This window comes from Amblyomma americanum, chromosome 10 (assembly GCF_052857255.1).
Source record: "Amblyomma americanum isolate KBUSLIRL-KWMA chromosome 10, ASM5285725v1, whole genome shotgun sequence".
NCBI classification, from domain to species: domain Eukaryota; kingdom Metazoa; phylum Arthropoda; class Arachnida; order Ixodida; family Ixodidae; genus Amblyomma; species Amblyomma americanum.
Window position 1 is genome coordinate 109,203,376 of NC_135506.1, and position 11,669 is coordinate 109,215,044.

The following is an 11,669-nucleotide window of genomic DNA, read 5'->3' on the forward strand; positions in this document are numbered from 1 at the left end:
TAGACCAAATGTGAGGCACGAGTTCAAAAATCGCTCTCGATAGTATCCTTGTTTAATGTTGTTGCAAGGTCATTCCGCGACATGAGAGGGAAATGAAAGTCGCTAAGCATAAGCAAAGTTGTGTGTGGATATGAGGTGGTTCTGGACTGGAGCGCCTCGTGAAATTGCATGACAGACGAGGCATAAGCTTGAGGACGCCTGTAACAGAAGCAGATGATAACGGGCGGTTTAAATGCTATGGAGCCGACAAAGTGATTTCCAAACTGGAGGTGAGTTTTATGGAGTAGCAGAGCAAGCTTTGATAAGTGGAAATTAGGACACCACCGCCATGCCTGTTCACGCAATCATGGCGGAAGATATCATATATAGAGAAAGCGGAAAATAATTCATATTTAGAAACGGAAGGGTACAGCCAAGTTTCCATTAGTACCACTATTTTACTTTCGGTGGTGAAAATAAGGCTGCGCAGTGAATCCTATTTTGTAACATGCTTCTTCTGGTTGTGTAATTGGAATTTGCATGCTTAGCATGGGAATTGGAGCGCGATGCGGCTTCTAGCTATGGCTGCTGTGGAACAACAGTCGGACAGGGGAAGACAGTCTAAAGATAATGGTGAAAAACGTGTGGGGTATTCTTATTTGTGCACGTGCAACGTCAGAAGGGAAGCTATGAAAATAATTTGCAATACTGTGCTGAAGAAGGCAGTGGTACACTGATGCAATGCGTACCTAACCACATCGCAATCGAAAGGCAGTTTTTCATTCAGGATAGTTGCTCCAAAAGGCGCCGTATAGGAGCATTGTCACTCTACAAATTGCGGCACAATGGTGGTAAAATTACTCACGTACGTCCACTCAGGTGATTCATTTATAAACTAGAAAGATGCACAGTGAAGCAGCCCTGTACTGCGCTGGTACCGCGACATAAATCAAGCGCAAGGAGCTGCTGAAAGCTGAAAGCCGTTTTGCCAAGCATAGCGGCAGCTATCGCGAAGGTTATACTCCATCCGAGGTGTTTTTGCAGCACTATAAAAACTGTGATGAGTGCATAGGTACACCTTTCTGAGGCTGAGTAATGTAGCCTTGTCACTGATCTCCCCTGGAGAACACTCGGACCGAAAGAATGGACTAGGCGACAGGTGTACCCACAAAAACGCACATTTAATACATCCTACATGACACACACACTAGAACACAAAACTAACAAAACTAACACAAAACATAAAGACTATGAATACACACAACCCAGGCACACTGCTACCAGCGTCTACTACTAGCGTTCTACTATTAGCGGTCGGCGTTCGCGCTCACGGTTAGTTCGGTGTGGCTGCGGCGTTATATAGATCCAGTAGCCGGCGTCGAAGCGGCGTTCGACGTGCTTGGGCTGGCGTCGCTGGCGGCGTCGCTGGCTGTGTCGTACAAGCTCGCAATCCAAGAGCCTGTGGGGGTGATGCCGGTGTTGTTGGCGTTGGGGGCATCACCCGGATGGGTGGCAACAGCGCTGGAAACATCCGTGGCCGTAGCAGGTGGTAGCGTCCTCCGTTGACTCCACGGAATGGGCTCAGGCACGGCAGGAAGTCTACGATGCGATGCCGTAGAACGCGAGCTAACCGTAGCAGTAGCCGGCGTCGCTCTCTTCCAGTAGACGTGTCCCTGACCCGCCGGAGCCTCCGCTTCTCTGCTGTTTCCCCCCCGTGCCTCGCTCTCGTAATCATCATCATCATCATCATCACCATCATCATCAGCCTTACTACACCCACTGCAGGGCAAAGGCCTCTCCCATGTCTCTCCAATTCACCCTGTTCTTTGCCAGCTGCATCCACCCTTTGCCTGCAAACGTCTTAACCTCATCCGCCCACCTAACCTTCTGCCGCCGCCTGCTACGCTTGCTTTCTCTCGGAATCTACTCCGTTACCCTTAAGGACCAGCGGTTATCTTGCCTTCGCATTACAGGCCCTGCCCAAGCCCATTTCTTTCTCTTGATTTCGACTAGGATGTCATTAACCCGTGTTTGTTCCCTCACCCACTCTGCCCGCTTCCGGTCTCTTAACGTTACATCTATCATTTTTCTTTCCATGGCTCGCTGCGTTGTCCTTAACTTAAGCTGAACTCTTTTCGTTAGCCTCCACGATTCTGCCCCGTAGGTGACTACCGGTAACATAAATCTGTTGTACACTTACACTTATCTCTTGAGGGAAATTGGTAAACTGCCGCTCATAGTCTGCGAGAACTTGCCATATGCGCTCCACCCCATTCTTATCCTTGTAGTTGTCTCCCTGTCATGATCCGGATCAGCTGTCACTACCTGCCCTAAGTAGACGTATTGCGGCACAACGTCTCGCTACCAGCTGTGAACTGTTGTTCCTTTGCTAGGCTGTTGAACTTTACCTTAGTTTTCTGCATGTTAATTTTTAGACCCATCGTTCTGCTCTGTCTCTCTAACTCATTGCTCATGATTCGCAGTTCACCTCCTGAGTGACTCAGCAAGGCAATGTCATCAGCGAATCGCAGAATATTTAGGTATTCTCCATTTATTCTTATTCTCAACTGTTCCCAATTGAGGCCTCGGAAAACATCGTGTAAACATGGGGTGAACAGCATTGGCGAGATCGTGTCTCCTTGCCTGACGCCATTCCTTATTGGAATTTTATTGCTGACTTTATGGAGGACTATAGTAGCTGTGCAGTTGCTATATATATCTTCCAGTATTTTGTCATAAGGCTCTTCTACCCCCTGATTACGCAATGCCTGTATGACTGCTGAGGTTTTCACTGAGTCGAATGCTTTCTCGTAATCAATGAAAGCTATATGTAGAGGTTGGTTATGTTCTGCGCATTTTTCTATCATCTGATTGACAGTGTGAATAAGATCTATTGTGGAATATTCTTTACTAAAGCCTGCCTGATCATTTGGTTGATTAAAGTCTAACGTTGCTCAGACTCTATTAGCGATTACCTTAGCAAGTAATTTGTAGGCACCGGATAGTAAGCTAATCGGCCTGTAATTTTTCAAGTCCTTGGCGTCACCCTTCTTATGAATTAAGATAATATTTGCATTCTTCCAAGCGTCTGGTACAGTTTAGGTCAAAAGGCATTGCGTATACAGTGTGGCTAGTTTTTCTAGCACGATGTCTCCTCCATCCTTCAACAGATCTGCTGTTAGCTGTTCTCCCTAGCTGTTTTTCCCCATTTCATTGATTCTAAGGCTTTCTGTATTTCATCTTGCGTTACTGGCGGGATGACGCATTGCTGTGCACTGCTGTCTTTCTCATTAACGCATTAATGCTCTGATTACATTGGCTACTGTACAGGTCTGCGTAAAACTCTTCAGATACGTTAACTAACCTTATCCATATTGCTAATGACATTGCCCTGCTTGTCTCTTAATTCATACATCTGGTTTATACCTATGCCTACTTTCCTCTTCACTGCTTTTCGGCTACCTCCGTTCTTCAGAGCATGCTCGATTCTCTCTATATTGAACTTCCTTATGTCGGCTATCTTGCGCTTATTTATTAACTTTGTTAGCTCTGATAGTTTTATTCTGCCGGTAGGGTAGCAAGTGATGTCCTTGCCAAGGCTCTTAACCCTTATGGCAAGGTGCTGAGCATAAGTCGCGGCGCCATGGGGTCGCGTCTTACTGTCAGCACCGGGACGCGATACGTCTGAATTGAAATGAAGCCTGAGTCCCCGTGCCTAACTGCATCAAGGTCGCTGGCCACCGCGTGACATGCGATTACAAAGGCATGCAGCGCGTTTGTCGGCGTTGTGTGTCGACTGCACACTTCACTGCCTCGCTCTCACTCGCACTTTTATAGCCTTCGCATTAGTACACGTAAGCCTTGCCGTCATCTTCTTTTCTCCAGCAATCATCTCTCTCCACTTCACCGAATGCTTCTTCTTCATCTCCTTTATTCTTCGGTTAATCCACGTTGTCTTCTTCACACCTCTTTTCTTTAAAGTTGATTAAGGCTCCTTAATATATGTGACAAGGGCCCCCTCTCTCAAGAGTTTTACCATGAAGAACTGCATGCTCACCGAATCCTCATGTTCAAGCCATCCAGCCAACGAAATATCTTCTGTGGCGATTCTGGACCCAGCACACACCACACCGCAGATGTCCAGCACACATCAACAGCGCACCACGAACATAGCACACCAAACGGCGTTTTCAGAACACTACACATCACTGCCGTTGTCCGTACAGAGTCCTTAATAAACATGTTGGTGTCCACAACACACTCCCTTGTATAATCACTTAACACCAACAACAGCAACAACCGCAAGGGAAATTCCAGAGATACATTAACACAGCAACAAGATACATCCCAGAGATACCTGGAGCTGTTCAATTGGCTCTGCTCATAAAGTCCGCTCCAACGTTAACTCTGCCTTCAATATATTCTACCTGAAATGAGTATTCATCAAGGCCAAACTCCATCTCATGACTTCACTATTGTTAACTTTTTCTTGGTTAAGTAATCAAGCGGCTGATGATCTGTTTGAATCCTGAAATGTCTCCCATAAAGATAAATGTGGAATTTCTTTACCGCCCACACACCGTCAAACATTCATTTTCAATATTGGAGTAGTTGCGTTCACTAGCCAGGAATCTCCTTCTTGCAAAAAATACCAGATGTAGCACGCAATTCTCTTATTACAAGAGTACGGCTCCTATAGCTCGGTCTTATGTATCAGCGCGAAGCACAAACTCTTTATCCAGATTCGGAGCAAGCAGAACAGGCGGTTTTGCCATATGCCCTTTTAACATCACGAATGCATTTTCATGTTAAGCAGTCTAATTCATCTTATTTCTTATCCCCTTCTTAAGAGTTCGACAAGCGCGTCAGCTATGTGGCCATAATCAGGAATAAAGTCCCTGCAGTATGCCTTTAAACCCAGGAATGACTGTACCTCTTTATTGGTCGTCGGTGTCTGGGCCTGCTGCATTTTGTCGAAGATGTCGTCTTCAGTCGCGATGCGGCCCATCCCCGGCTTGTGTCCGAGAAAAGAAATGGCTTCAAAGCCCACCTCACATTTCGCTGGTTTTATGGTCAACCTGTCTTGCTGAATTCTATGAAATAGTGTTTCAGCGTAATTACATGCTCTTCCCAAGTATCTGTTTCCACAAGGATGTCATCAATACAGTGTTCTACGTTTTGGAGCCCATCCAAAACCTTCCTCACCAACTTCGTGAATATTGCAGATGCTATATTCAAACCAAAACGCATGAATTTAAACTGGAATAAACCCGCCGAGCACAAAAAGGCAGTCTTCACATTAGATGAATCTTCCATTGGCATTTGCCATTACCGTTTACCTGAGTCAAATTTAGAAAAAAACATTTTGTGAGCCACGTTAGCGAACACCACGTCCGCTCTTGGTATGGGTTCTGCATTCGGTACTCTTATGCCATTTAGCCGACGAAAATCTACGCACAGTCGGTTAGTACCATCGGGTTTTTTGACAATCACGAGAGGCGCATTGTATTCTGACCACGACCTCTCAATCACACCAAGCTCCAACATATCTTGCACCTTATTTTAAATTGATTCTTGAACTGCTAAAGGTAGTGGGTATTGCTTCACGCTTATTATTCTACCTGTAGAGACATCTAGTCTGCAACATATGACATCCGTTTTGACCGGCATGTCCGAAAACACACCCCCTTTGCTTTGTAGTAGGGACTTTATGTGTGATCTGTCTTCATTCAAATTGGGGTTTATTAGCACCTTATCCCATCCTACAGATTTCTTCCCACTGCACGTGGGCACCTCGACAACATCATCTGTCTCCTCGGCTACTACCGAGCATGCTACCTTGAGGTTGCACTGTACGGGAACTCTTTCTTCGCACTTTTTCAACATGTTTGCATGGAAAACCTTCTTGGTGTTATTTATCAATAACTCATAATCCATGTCATTTTTCTTCTGTGTTATAAGGTAAGGGCCCTTCCACTGCATCAGTAACTTATTGTGATCCGTGGGTAGCAGGATGAGAACCTTGTCGGCCGGATTCAGATTCCTGTGAGTGGCTTTCTTGTCATAGCAGGCCTTTTAGCGTTCGCGCGCCCATTCCAAGGCTTGATGTGCAAGCCTGCATGTTTCTTCCAACTTTTCCCGCAACTCAAGAACGTATGTCTATGTTGTTTTGAGATCTGATGCAATCTCCTTATTAGCCCACCCCTCCTTGAGTATTGTAAGTGGACCTCTAACGGATCTCTCATACAACATTTCGAAGGGCGAGAAACCAAGACTCGTTTGTGGTACTTCGCGGTAAGCGAACAAAAGAGCTGGGAGATAGCTATCTCAATCAGTAGGTCTCTCCTGGCACAATTTCGTGATCATATTTTTTAGGCTGCCGTCAAACAGCTCTACATGCCCATTACACATGGGATGGTAAGGCGTCGTCAATAACTGCCTTACTGACAAAAGGCGGTTAACCTCCTTCATTAGTTCCGATGTGAAGTTCGAACCCCGATCACTGAAACCTTCCCTCGGGAATCCATAACGCTAAAACATTTCCACAAGACCCTCTGCACTTGGATACTGTCAAAAGTCCTCAGTGGAATAGCGTCAGGATGACGAGTGGCCGCGTCGACCAGGGTAAGAGAGATTGGACCCACTGTGTCGGTAGCCACTCGCTGATACGGTAGGTCGATGGCTGGCATCTTGCCCAGAGGTACGGGACCAACTCGTCCCTTCGGAACTGTGCGCTGGCAGACGTCACATGAGCGAGCAAAGCGCTTAACGTCACTCTGAACACCCGGCCAAAAGCACTCCTCGGTGATCCTAAACACCGTTTTTGAACACCCTTGTGTGCGGCCATAATGGCGTCATGTCCTAAGCGTAGCACGGTCTCTCTCATATCTCTCGGTAACACCAACTGTTGGACCCGCCTTCCTGAAATAATTATGCATTCCCTGTGCAGAACACCATTTACCAGTTGATATCCGAATGACGTACGACTCTTCATTCTTTTCACTTTTTCCCCCAACTCTTTCGAAGCAAGTCTTCATGCCCGGATTTTGTTTTTGCCTAATTGCATTTCGCCCAGTGTTACGCTCAGACACATCGCAACAGGAGTAGGGAGCGGACGCTGCGTTGTTCGGGCTGTCGCTTAAGCTCTTGTCTCCACTGCCGACGAGAAACTGACTGCACCCGTCTGTACGGTCGCGGGCCTTTCCTCCTTTGGATGTACTTCAACCGCGAACATCCTCCACTCGGGATCGGGGTCTTCGACACTTCTTGCACCCGAAATGTTCCCCAAGATGAGATCGTAGATGGGTTGGTCTACGCATTTTGCCACTACCTAGTCAGTATAATATGGAGTGGACACTAGAATCTTGGCTTCGGGAAGGTATCTCACTGTGCTATCTACAAGAGTAACGAGCGACGCTTCCCCTGTAGGATCCTCGTCCTTCACCAGGCCTCTCCGAACCAAAACCGTTTTGGCTCCACTGTCACTAAGCACCAATATAGGACGGTCCCCTATTTGCCCAACCACCACCGGTGTTGCTGCTTTAGACTTGGTTGTTCCACTCACTGCCTTATTTTCCAGCGCCGTTTGCTCTCCTTTCAGCTGTGGAACTTCGGGTGGCGTTACAAGTTCTGCCCCAGAGTCGACATCGCATGCAACTCGGTCCTGCGTTCTGTATCGGCACTCATCCATAGTATGACCCCTCCTCTTACAACTTTAACATACAACCTTTGTTTTTTGGGCAGTGCTACTAGTCCGACAGTCAGCTGCATGGTGTCCCACCTTGCCCCAGAGAAAACTCCTTACTGGCGCCTTTGATGCACCGCCATATGCTCTTAGTTTTGCCACATCTATCTCAAGGATCTTTTGGGTTCTTTCTTTTGCCTTACTCAAATTTCATAGCCCTTGAGCTTCGAGGAATTGGTCTGCAGTGTCGGTAAACTCTTCCAATGAAGACAACTTTCTTTCAGGAACAGCGCTAGCTTTGAGCTGCAACACCCTAAAAATTGCTCTGTGAGCAGCTTGTCACGCACCCCTTCAAAACTCTTTTCTGTGTTTGGCATATAAAGCCACCTATCAAAACAGTTGGTTAGCCGCAGGAAAACTGCTTAGCGGTTTCCGAATCCTCAGGTTTCGCGGTGCGAAATCTCTCACGAAAACCCTCTGCCGTAAGCCTGAATCTTTGAGGAGAGCCTTTTTGACTTTCTCGTAGTCCATTGAATCAGCAGCAGGCATCCTTCCAAACACAATCAGCGCCTCTCCGACTAAACACATGCGCAATGACATGGATCATTCACTGCACTCCCAGCCTTGCCCCAAAGCTATCCGCTCGAATCGTTGCAGATATGTGTCCAGATTATCTCTTTTGTCATCGAAAGGAGCCATCAGATTTCTTGGGTAAACTCTGGCCGGTCTAGGATATTCTGTACCCGCTAAGAAACGCTGATCATTGTCCGTGATCTCCTCATATCCTCCCGCGACATGCGCCTGTTTCCACAAAATAAACTCCTTCTCCTCTTCTATCCTTTTTTTCTCCTGCCCTTCTGACTCGCGAGCTCTTTTCTCTTCTCGCTGTTCTGCCTCGCGAACTCTTTTCACTTCTCGCTCTTCTGCATCGCGAGCTTTTTCGCCTCGCGCACTTCTGCTTCGCGAGCGTCTGCGCGTGCTTGCGCCCTTTCTTCTCTCTGCCTGTCTGCCGCCTCTCTCTGCCTCTTTGCCTCCTCGTCTTAGAGACGCATCGCCTCTTCCTTGCTTAACTCTAGCTTGAGCGCCAGTTCTAACGTTTTTGCCAAATCTATACTTTCTGCCGTCGAGATCGGAAAGATCCGAGACAAAACAAAAAGGGAAAAGAAAATGAACCCTGGCACAGGCTTGCCACTTATCTTTTTCATGGATTTCTCCCGGAGACCACTCGGACCGAACGAATGGACTAGGCGACAGGTGTACCCATACAAACGCACATTTAATACACCCTACGTGATACACACACTAGAACACCAAATTAACAGAATACAAAATACAAAATGATTATGAATACACACGACCCGGGCACACTGCTACATGCGTCTCCTACCAGCGTTCTACTATTAGAAGTCAGAGTCCGTGCTCACGGTTGGTTCGGTGTGGCTGCGGCGTTATATAGATCCAGCAGCCGGCGTCGAGGCGGCGTTCGATGTACTTGGGCTGGTGTCGCTGGCTGCGTCGTACAATCTCCCGGTCCAAGCACCCGTGGAGGTGATGCTGGTGTTGTTTGCGTTGAGGGCACCACCTGGATGGGTGGCACCAGCGCTGGAGACACCCCTGGCCGTAGCAAGTGGTAGCGTCCTTCGTTGTCTCCCTGGAACGGGCTCAGGCACAGCAGGTAGTCCACGATGCGATGCCGTAGAACGCGAGCTCACCGTAGCAGTAGCCGGCGTTGCTCTCTTCCAGCCGATGTGTCCCTGACTCGCCGGAGCCTCCTCTTCTCTGCTGTTCCCCCCGTGCCTCCGTTGACTCCCCGGAACGGGCTCAGGCACGGCAGGAAGTTCACGATGCGATGCCGTAGAACGCGAGCTCACCGTAGCAGTAGCCTGCGTTGCTCTCTTCCGGCCGATGTGTCCATGACCCGCCGGAGCCTCCTCTTCTTTGCTGTTCCCCCCCGTGCCTCGCTCTCACCCGCCCTTTCATAGCTTCGCATTAGTACACGTAAGCCTTGTCGTCGTCTTCTCTTCTCCACCAATCATCTCTCTCCACCTCACCGAATGCTTCTCCACCAATCATCTCTCTCCACCTCACCGAATGCTTCTTCATCTCCTTTATTCTTCACTTAATCCACGTTGTCTTCTTCACACCTCTTTCCTTTAAAATTTAATTTAGGCTCCTTAATATATGTGACAAACCTCTGTATAACATAGGCATACGCGAATTTGGGATAGCGTGTTTTAAAGTGCGCACGCACCATACACTATTTCAAATGTGGATTAACGTACGCTCGCGTTACTTATGCTATTTCACGATCGGGTATCCATGTGCGACTCTTGCGTCCTCAAAACGTCGTTTACAAACCAGCGCGTCCATCGAAATGGCACGCTTTGCCTCTGACTGAATTCGTTGCTCTTACCCGCCGCGGTGGCTCAGTGGTTAGGGCGCTCGACTACTGATCCGGAGTTCCCGGGTTCGAACCCGACCGCGGCGGCTGCGTTTTTATGGAGGAAAAATCGCTAAGGCGCCCGTGTGCTGTGCGATTTCAGTGCACGTTAAAGATCCCCAGGTGGTCGAAATTATTCCGGAGGCCTCGACTACGGCACCTTCTTCTTTTCCTCTTTTACTCCCTACCTTCTCATTTCCCTTACAGCGCGGTTCAGGTGTCCAAGGTTATAGGAGACAGATACTGCGCCATTTCCTTTCCCCAAAAAACCAATTATTATTATTATTGCTCTTACTGGAACTTTCGTAATGCTGACTGGCGGCGGCTGCGTTTTTATGGAGGAAAAACGCTAAGGCGCCCGTGTGCTGTGCGATGTCAGTGCACGTTAAAGATCCCCAGGTGGTCGAAATTAATCCGGAGCCCTCCACTACGGCACCTATTTCTTCCTTTCTTCTTTCACTCACTTCCTTATCCCTTCCCATACGGCGCGGTTCAGGTGTCCAACGATATATGAGACAGATACTGCGCCATTTCCTTTCCCCCCAAAAAACCAATTATTATTATTATTATTATAAATAGTGCGTCAAGCATTCGCTTCGTCTCGTCTCGCCTATAACAAAACGAATGAGCGAAACGCTTGCTTCATTTTAAGGTAAAAACCTTACGAGCCCTGTTGCGAGAATGTAAAAAAAGATAAATAGAATGTTCACACAAGCTTGCAAGCTTGCGGGCGTATGAGAACGATTTAAGTCGTTCTGATACCAGAACACAAAAATTGCAGGACCTCGAATAAGTCTGTTTACGAGCAGAAATGCAAAGGCCATTCTTTTTCCCCTCCTTTGCTCTATTGTCCGAAGGACGCAGGTTCGATCCAGGCCGCGGTGGTGGAATTTCCATGCAGGCGAAATTTTTGAGATGGTGTGCTCGGCCATGTCAGTGCACATTAAAGAACCACAAGTGGTCGAAATTTCCGGTGCGCTTCACTACCTGGCTCATAGCCTAAGTAGCTTTGGGACGTTAAAGCGCCATAACCTATTGTTCACTTTGTTTTATTTTTATTCTTTACTATTTATTGAAGTTTTATTTTTGGTTCCAATTTTTTATTTTATTTGTTTTAGTTTTGCACAGTCCCTATCGGCCACTATCACTATCGCTACCATCATGATCTCTATATCACAATCAGTAGCTATCACTATAAGTGCATATAATTACCACAACTTCTACCGTTCATACCACTATATGCGTATTTCTGGCACTAACTTTCACTATCAGTTGCTATCATTATGACTCACTATTTTCACTACCTATCTACAAAACAATTACTGCTATTATTGCATATATGTGCTTGTTATTTACTGCTTAATAGGCTTGCGTCAACAACTTCCATTCCCGCAACTCATGAGCCAAGAAAGGCTTAATCCTTAATATGCTATCCGCACTTGTTACCAGTTAATGTTCCCCAATCAGTGGTGGCGCATCTGGCGACTGTTGCGACCGCACGCACCAATGGATGCTCTGTATATTGCATATGAAATTTACAACAGTTTAAATCTATATTGAATTTAA